Below are 6,070 nucleotides of genomic sequence, written 5' to 3'. Positions count from 1 at the left end.
ACAAAGCAACAGCACATTCATGAGAATGTGACAGATGAAATGCAGAATCACAGTACAAAGTACTCTCATGATGGTAGAACACAAATATATGAAGCAACCGAACAAGAATGTAAAAAAGCACCGCACGTCTGCATGGCCGTGGGGAGTAGGGGTGCTGAGGGTGCTGCAGCACCCACTGTTGGAAAAGGCATCACACAATTTTATTCTGGATGCATAAATAAGTTGAAACAAATACATTAATTAACACAATAAATCCGTTTTTTTTTTATTGTATTATTTTCTGAAAATGTAATGCCTGAGGAAGATTTGAGAAATAATTATAGCCTGCTTAAAAACTAAACGTATTTGGATAAGTTCTGTTCAATGCGCTTTACTGCTTTTTGGGCCTGTTTTACCAGGTTTGGCTTGTATGCTCTTTGCTGTACAACAGGGAATGGAAGTTGCAATTTGTGAATTTATAATGAAAAGTTCTCTTGAAAGCTTGTATTCAAACCAGATAAATAAAAATAAAATGTATGTGCGCTATAGCCTATCAGTTGCATAAGTAACCTAAATGCAAAAAGAAAAAAAAATTGCACCTGTTACTACAGCACCCCCAACTTAAAGCCACTTCCCACGGCTCTGCACGTCTGGGATGCATAAAACAGTAACCATAGACAATGCAAGAAGCGCTGCACAGCCACAGCGAACATTGTAGTAAGTTCACCTATGCAAAGAGCACTGCACACAGCCACAGCATATCATAAAAATTACTTTTATGTTGACAACAAGCTACAAAGAGACTTATTTCACTTGCCATTTATGTGAATCAAAGGGTCAACACAACTTTGCAGGGGAAGCTGATTGTCATAGATGCATTTGTGAAAAAAGATAAACTGACATCAGCAAATAGCAGCAACGCGCAGAGTTTTTACAAGCCTAACAGATCATCTTTGCCTTTATCTAGCTCCTTTTGACTTCCATATAAGAAAGAGAAATGCTCTGCACACAGCCATAATGTATACAATAGTAGCCCTTACCTAGCTGTGAAAGGCACACTGCAGACATCCACAAAGGATATTTCAACAAGTTAGCCTGGATAGGAAAAGTGCACTGCACAAAGCCACGGAACATGCTATGGTAAATTCATCGGAATCCATCATAAGCCCTGCACACAGCCAAGGTACATGTTTCAAATAACTTACCTGACTGTGAAAAGGAGCGCTGCGCACAGCAAAGAGAGCATATAACACCAGCTTCATGAGAATATGAAAAAAAGCACTGCACAGCCCTAAAGACTGTTAAAATAAGTTCTAACTATCCATGGATTACAAAAGCGCACTGCACAACGTCAGTGTGTATAGCCTAAGGGCACATTTAACAGTCAATTCACCAGAAAACAAAAAGAGCAATGCTTACAACCAAAGCACAAAACAAAAGTAAATGCGCCTTACCTTTGTGTTGATGCACTGGAATTTGCGTTGTGTCCTCTCGCGCTGGAGTCCCTGCTGGCCCTTATTTCCCGTTGTGTTCAGCCTGAAGGCCTCGATCTCCCGTGTGATTCTGCTCTTGACTCATGCTTGATAAACTTCAGTGTGGAGAAATGGGTTTTTCACTTGCCAATTGTTGTAGCAAAGCATGGTGCTCAGTGCGCGTTAGAACAGTTGTCTCAGCTGGAGAGATGAATAGTAGAGCCAGTGAAGCGCAACGCGGGGTAGAACGCGTATTTTTCTCACCAGATATATTTCCGTTTAATCAAGCTCCACCTCATCCTCCTTTAGTTCCAACTCTGATGCAGCAGGTTGTGACAGTCTGACTGTTACATTTCTTCTCTGGGTCTTCTCTGGAGTGTCTCAATGAGTGGCGTGGTCTGGCAACCCAGGCTGACAGGTATGATTGCATCGTCATTTAGAAAAAAGACATGTATTAACTCACGTCACATCTCCGTCCACGGGTTTCTCATTGAAGTTCTGAATCAGCAGGCATATGATACGCCTTTTGGAATCAGCAGGGTTCAATTGGCATTTTTGCGTGAATCACCTGTTGTAAAACAGTCCATGTTGAGCAAAATGAGTGTAAGTGATCCGCCTTACGCAATCCCGGTTTCAGTCCTCATTAAACCACGATTCAGCTTTGTTTCATTCCTACTATCCATATAACCGACAGACGCAGGTAATAATCCGTTCTTGGACTGTGTTTCTCTGTCCCAACTCCATTCTTTCTTTCAAGTTACAAGTCGGAGCGCAAACATTGCTGCACATGGAGAAAGCTGGTACACCTGTAGCCCGAAAAAATGGCCGCCCCCGTGAGGGGCTGCATCCGATTGAAACCCAGTTTGCTTTTTTTTGTTTGTTTGTTTGCACTGGCTAGTTTGAAGGGATCACTAAGGATTTGATTTGGTATCTGCTACACTTTGGAATTTATACTACAATAACTCTTTGAATAGCTAAAAATAATTAATATATAGCCTATTTCAATTGTATGGTGGTAACAAGGCTTGGCTCACGGTGGTCAACAAACCTCATGATAAAATAATTATAGACATTTAAACAAATGAAATAAAGAAATCACATATACATTATTTCTAGACCGAGGTATGGATCTATGCAGGATGAGAGGACGGCAAGTTTGGATTACTTTCTTGTAAATATATTGGTGTAAATTGAATTTTGCCCTTTTAAAAAAAGATTATGATACATTTTAGTCATCTAACAACACAAATATGAGTAATACTATTTTAAATCCACTTTAAACATTACTATTAGTTCTACTAACTGCAGCAAGGACACAGACTTCATTTGTCAGCCAATCCTTCACAGATCCTATTTTCTTAAAAACTGATAATGACTCTATCCAGACTGCACCTTTGAACCAAAGTACAACATGTGACCTCCCACTCACTTTATGGTCAGATCTATAAGGTCCTCACAGGCATGCAGATCATTTATTTGAGCCTCCATGACTGCAATTAGTTTGTAGCTGTTAGCTATCTCAAAGAACATATCAGTGTAGAAAAATATAGAGGGTTAAAGGGGACTATATACTTGGATGCAATTAGTGTAATTAGTGCTAGAGGATAGATATTTAATAATGCATGCTTGATATATGCTTTCTCTAGTCAGTGAGTGATATAAGATAGGACATTTTCCCAAGAACCAATTTTATTATTAAGCATAATATTACATTAGATACAATTTTGCATTGTGAAATTAATTCAGAGTTCTGTTTCAATTACTTGGAAGAAAAACTGCAACACCACTCCATCCAGACATATTGTAGGCTGGTCAATAGCGTTGTGTGAAAGGTCAGCTCTCCCCCGAGGCTCTGTGGGTGGTACAGCTTCTTTGTGGACACGGGCGACTTTAACCCCAGAGCCCACAGGAGGTGGGACATGTGTCACAGTCCCAGACAGAAAGGTCAGACACAGATGAGGGTTCTCAGTAAATGTATGTTCCCTACAAGGTTGCTGACATGATGGACAACTGCAGGTGTGGAGCATGCTCAGTAGAATATATTCAACTGTTCCTGAGCCCAAAAGGTATTTCCATGACTTTTTGCAAAATGCATGGAAGGAATATATACAAAACAAATTCTTTGGGTTATTGAACTTTTGACTTAAGGGCCCAAAGGGACAATAACACCTCCCTCCCTGCAATAAAAATCCTTAAGTAGCGAAAAAAGAGCTTGTCAGTGTGTCCTCACTTTGCAGGAAATTCCCATCTTTCCATCCATGTGAGAACATATAAGCCACATAAAGATGTGAACGACACACGAAAAATCACACTCACACACTCACACACACACACACACACACACACACACACACACACACACACACACACAACCCTGAGTTGTAGGCCTGCACCTGCAGCGTCAGCTTTCCCTGCCTCGGCTGCTGTCTCCCCCTTGATACTGAGCTCTAAAACAAGGCGAGGAAATAGAGAAGGAGAGGAGATAATGAAATAAATACCCTGCCTGGCAACACTTCAAAGAGAGAGGGAGCCTGATGTGCTGTACTGCAGCGAGAGAGGGGAAGAGATGTTACATAAAGAGAAAAAGATGGGAGATAACAGTGGTTAGCACCTCCACACACATATACACACACACACACACACACACACACACACACACACAGCCATGCAGAGAAACACAACGGTAAGGTTTGACTGCTTTAGTTAGTTGATAATCATATGCAGTGTTATGGAGCTACTCATCGGCTTTAGTTAGTTTTATTATGCATTTTTCCTAATGGCCTTCACATTAGCACGTTATTCCACCACTTTAGCCTTATACTATGAATGGAAAAGCTGTCAAAGGCAAGCAAAGCCATGATTCACATTTCTATCTGTTTTTCTCTAGCATCATGCCCTCATGTCGTTGCATTTATTATTCATGTATTCATGTAATATGCGCATGCAGGCGGGCAGGAGATGGTTTAAAATATTCTCAGATGTCCACAGGACCCCGTATGTGTAACTGTTGGTCTGCTGTCTGAAACGCTGCACTCACTATGTGGTCGTGATTAACATGTAGGCCAACATGTTACACACAACTGCACAACTCTGTAAACCAACATTCTCTGTATCTGTAAGCATAAAAAGAGGCAGTTATTTCAGGACTTTAAAGGGAAAATGTATTATCTATAAAATCAGAACAAAGAAAACAAAGAATGCGTCGGCTCCTAATTCATTCCCACAAACATACATAATAAAACATTTTCTTCTTTCTTCTTTGGTTAAAAATGAAATAACCAACACAACCCACACATATTCCTGCATTATTTAAACTCATAGGTTGAGAAGTCCTGTGATGGCAGGTGTGGTTAACCATGCAGACTACTCAGAGTGAGGAAAAAAAAGAACAATAAATAATTCACTTAGAATGAATCTTATCATACACAGAGACAAATCTTTTTTGCAGCAGTTGTAGTATAAAAGCAACAATTCTCACAAACAGCTTGCACATTTATCAAAAATGTAAAGTTAGTGGACATATGAGGAAAACGTGTATATAAATGAACACTGTCAAATGATTATCTTACAAATCATTATGAAAGATGGATTTAAATACTTAATCATGATTATTTAATTTTTAAACAGATGTTTAAAGGTGTGGTGCTAAGCCAGTGTGGTCTGAAACCAGGACTCATAGGTTACAAGACAGCTTCAAAGTGCTTATCCTGTGAAGTGCAGTGTTACACATTAAGGGTGGACATTTACTTGGGGTTTAACCAATGAACTATGGGCTATCCACTAATGAAACTGATCTAACAGTACCTGTTGCAAGCTATTTTGATTGGCATGTTTGTTGCTGTGCATTGGCAATGAAACATTCATGTACGCACAGTTAACAGTAAGTATATATCCGGCCTTAGAAACACGCAGGAGTTCAGTACATCAGTGAAGTAGCCATGCAGTTACCTTCAATTTAGTTTCATCCACAGGTTTGTTGGGATTTGAACACTCAAAAATTGTTTTCTGCTGGTTTTTGTGGTGTGGTTGCCTGGTGACATCAGTCTGATTAGGTGCACCTGTATGCTTAGCTTGCTGGTGGTGGTGATATTCCCTGTGACACCAAGCTTGCTAGTTTTGACATGTCATTTGAGTCATCTTGGAGTGTTATTTTCCATCACGGCAGCAGCAGGAAGCAGGAAGAAGCTTCGGTGGTTTAACTACGGTGTGCTGTAGGGACAAATTAGCCCTAATCATTTGTGTATCATATTCTTTAAATATTTAATTCCAGCTGTTTTCCTGGTGGCCTTACACCTACTGTTTTCATCTTCCATCAATTCACACACCTTGGGGAATACACACTGATAGATACATTTGGTCTTGCAGAGTATACTTTACCTATCAAATATGCATTGCGACGGGGCGCTGGTGGCCTAGTGGTCTAAGCGCCCCACATACAGATGCTACAGTCCTCATCGCAGGGGTCGCCAGCTCGATTTCCGGCCGCGACCATTTCCTGCATGTCTTACCCCACTCTCTACTCCCCACATTTCCTGTCTCTCTTCAGCTGTTCTATAAAAAAAAGACAAAAAGACAAAAAATATATATACAAAAAAAATATATACATATATATGCATTGT

The 6,070-nt window shown here is 40.2% G+C and overlaps 1 protein-coding gene across 1 annotated transcript in view; it reads left to right on the top strand.

The window, feature by feature from the left end:
- The first annotated feature begins 1,520 nt into the window (after positions 1-1,520).
- Positions 1,521-6,070, top strand: part of adgrb2 (adhesion G protein-coupled receptor B2) — a 196,702-nt gene continuing 192,152 nt past the window's right edge. The window contains exon 1 of the mRNA XM_034705611.1: positions 1,521-1,869. The gene's annotated coding sequence lies outside the window, so the exon portion shown is untranslated. The remainder of the gene's footprint in view (positions 1,870-6,070) is intronic.

Source organism: Notolabrus celidotus, chromosome 16, assembly GCF_009762535.1.
Source record: "Notolabrus celidotus isolate fNotCel1 chromosome 16, fNotCel1.pri, whole genome shotgun sequence".
Lineage (NCBI taxonomy): Eukaryota > Metazoa > Chordata > Actinopteri > Labriformes > Labridae > Notolabrus > Notolabrus celidotus.
The sequence above is the reverse complement of the archived record's forward strand: the minus strand, read 5'-3'. Positions and strand labels throughout refer to the sequence as shown.